A 3,651-nucleotide genomic window follows, 5' to 3' on the forward strand; every position below is an offset into this window, starting at 1 on the left:
GTAGCAGACGTGTCAGGATGGGGCTGGTCACATCTGGGCTTGGTAGCTGCTCACCCACATCAGGGACTGGATGACATAGCCTATTTTATCTCATTTTAGGCAGGAAATTTGAAAGACCGAGGAGGAAGGATCCTGAGGTTCTGCCTTCATCCAGGATGCCCTGGGCCCCCACAGCTGTTTGTGGTGAGGCTGGGTCCAGACTGGCTGAGTCACGAGGCCAGTTTCTGGCTCATCCTAACACAGACTTCCTATCTCTCACATTTCGCAGGCATCTGTGACCTCCCTTGAGCTGGCAGGCTACTTGCAGGGTCACATCCCACCGTCTGTTGGCTATAAATTTGTCTCCTGGCTGATGGTGGCTTTTCTTGCAGGATACCGCAGCAGCCTGCCCCTTCAGTCCCAGTGGCAGTTGGCTGCTATTGTTCACTGGGCAGATACCCTGTCCTGCCCTCTGCTATCAGCCAGCAGTCACAGGCTTTGATCCAGGACACCGGCAGGCTCCTTGGATAGCAACTTCCAGCATCACCTCTCTGCTTCTCCAAGCTCCCAGTGGAAAAAGCTCTGGAGGATCAGTCTCACCACCGACCTTCTGGACTCTAAATGCAGCTCCACCTCTTCAGGCTGCAGGAGGAGCAGGGATGATTTCTGGAGAGCCCCAATACACTGCACTTTTCATCACCACTAGCCTGCAGCAGCCCTTCTGTGGAGGGATTTTCTTTTCTTAAAAGCAACAGCTCACAGCAAGAGTAATTTAACTTGCAGCCCTATGAAATCTGCTCTCCCTGCTCACTGTAACCCACCTCAGCTCTGCAAATCCTGTGCTGAAGAAGGAATGGCTCAGAAGGCTCTTCTCCACTCCACTACGAGCAGAGCTGGGAGCAAGGATGCTGTAAGCACCAGAGGAAACAGTAAGGGCTGGCTGAACTGCTCAGGCTAGAGAGATGGCTGAGGCAGTGCTCTGTCTGCCCACCACACAGCAGTGGGAGCCAGTGGGAGCTGAGATACATGTGGGATGGTGCCAGTTTGTCCCCATCACTACAATGGCAATGTCTCTGGTCATACTGGATCCTGACATCCACTAGAAGGAGCTCATACCCTAACACCAGTGCCCTCTGTGAGGATTTGAGCTACTTCCCACTGCTGAGGCAGCCACATTTCTAGTGGAAGCCATTTGGGACACACAGCATTGCCCGGGGAGCCAGGATCACAGGTGATGGAGACTTGCTAAACATTTTCCGCCTCTGGCTTCCTGTAACTCTAGCACCTTTTGGGGCTTTCTTGGGAAACACTACTCTGAGACACCCATACCCCTCGGAACAAGCTCAGGGTCTTGGTGCAGCAGCCAGCAGGGTCTAGCAGAAGGATCCTGCCCCCTTGCACACCCTGGGCCGATGGGCTGCAGCACTCTGCTCAACAGCCCTGCAGCGCAGCAGAGAACAGCCTCCTGCAGAACACCGTCACGCCGCAGTGCAGAGCCGTGATGGGCAGTGCCCAGAGGGGTGGAGGAGGTGGAGCACCAGCCGTGAGGTCTCACTGTGCAGAAGGACAGGCTTTCCCCAGAAAGATCCTGGTCCCAGCTAGTGAGGCTTCCCCCACAGCAGCACTTGCGTAGGCGTGCAAGACATCCAGGCTTGAGACACATGACCTCCTTCTGACGGAGCTCCCCTGGTAATGCCCAGTTAACCAGACACCTTCCCTCTGCCTTTCTAAAGCCCTCTGATTCTCCAGCCCTGTTCAGGATGTTTCTCTTAATTCAGGTATGGAGAGACTGGGGCACAGGTGAGCACAGGCTGTGCAAAGCCTGAGCGCCTTGACAGCAGAGCTAGAAAACGCCCTGGCCATCACCTTGGGATCCTACCCTGCCCCAGCTCCTGGTGACAGATCCCACAGAGCATCCTCACACCAGGCTCTGGCACACTGGGTCCCTGAATGGTCCTCTGGGGTCACCAGCCTCCTCTCAGGCTGTTTCCCATGATGTCCCAGCACATGCCCCCCAGCTTGCTGGATCGCCCCGTCACACCCAGCACTTCTGCCCTTCGCAGTGACACAGAATGTGAAATGGAGAAATGGGGTGGGCTGAGGGGGACAGTGCTGGCACCCGGGGCTCTTCAGCCAAGGCCCAGCACCCACTGTGGGCAACCTAGTCAGCAGCAGAACAGATAAAAAAAGGAGGAAACTGGAGCTCTCTGTCCTTCCCCCACTCCTCCAAAGCGAGTGGTGCTGTGTGCCCTTGGGGTGCCTGGTACCTCCCTTGCAAGCTCAATGCCAGAAGCTGTCTGTGCCCTTGCGGTGCTGGTAGCTGGAAATGGGCCGTCTGAAGCAATCTGCAATGCGTGCTGCTTTTAATTAGAAAGGGCTGCACGCCCACCTGCAAGCCGCTGTAAATCTGGTCTGCGCTGTAAAGAATGTCCTGGATTTAAGTTGTAATTAGAACTTCTATTGACGGCGCAAAGCCTCATTTTTCATGTGAAGCTGCTCATTGCTCCCAGTCAAGAAATCAATCTGGGCCCGTTGAAGAGATGGGGCCGTCAGATTTGCAGGATGGATTGATGGTGGAGAATACAGACTCTCTTAACCCCTCTGCTGCCCTGGCTCTTACTGGAGGTGGGAAGGGGCAGCGAGCTGGGGGCAGGACCAGTGCCTTCACGGTGCCCTGCACCCAAGCCTTGCTGCAGGCGCTCTCGGTGCAGAAAGGCGGTAGGAGCTCTGTTTTACGGGACGGTGACTTGCAGCCTGCCTGCACTCCTTGTTTGAGCAGTGCAGGACAGGGACAGAGCCCAGCATCCTCCATCTACCTGGAAGAACAAGAGCACTTTAGGAACTATTTCAGCTGTAACACAGAGTTACAGATACTTGCAGCATCCTACCAGCTGAACTTGTTACCAGTATGTCACCAGTTTGGGGCTCCCTGGGAAAAGCAGTGCTGCCACTGCATGTTTGCTTCTTGGGGGTGCTGTCATCTTGCTTTTCTGTGGACATTCCTTGTCTCAGATCCTTGGGCCAAGCCCAGAGCTGGATCCCCTTGTCTCCTTGCTGGGCTCTGGAGGAGGCGCTGGCTGCTCCTCCTGTCCAGCATGACGTGCTTGGGGGCTGCCCTGTGCACACACTGCTGAGCCCGTCGTTTTCAGCTGGAGCAGTTGCCTTTGCACGGGACAAAGTCACCAGGTGACAACCTGTGCTTGGCTGGTGCTTTGCCATAATTTAACACACAGCCTGTCCCTGCTAGAGGGAGGATACCAGGGACTAGCAATGCATTTGTCCAAGTCTCTATGCTGCTGCAGACTGATTAGACTTGTGCCCACTTAATTACAGTGTATTATGAACCTCTGCTACAGCAGGGATGGTCCAGCACAGTCAGCTGGGGACCTCAGAGTGAAGACAGTAGAAATGATTTAGCACAGCTATGTTAGCTTTTTTTTCTCAGCCAACATCTATGGACCTATACTTTCTATTCCAGCAGCAGACACAATCTCTGCTTTTTGGCCCCATCCAGGAGCCGCTGGCATTTGGTGCAAACCTTCAGACTTTTCTCAGTACTACTCCTCAGCTGAGGCCAGTAAAAAGGGCTTCTGGTCATCCACAGCAGCCTGAACTCTGTCAGTGCTCTGTTGTGTTCTCTGGTGAAGCTACTTGAGCATCACTCCTCTCTTC

Source organism: Falco biarmicus, chromosome 3 (assembly GCF_023638135.1).
Source record: "Falco biarmicus isolate bFalBia1 chromosome 3, bFalBia1.pri, whole genome shotgun sequence".
NCBI classification, from domain to species: Eukaryota; Metazoa; Chordata; class Aves; order Falconiformes; family Falconidae; genus Falco; species Falco biarmicus.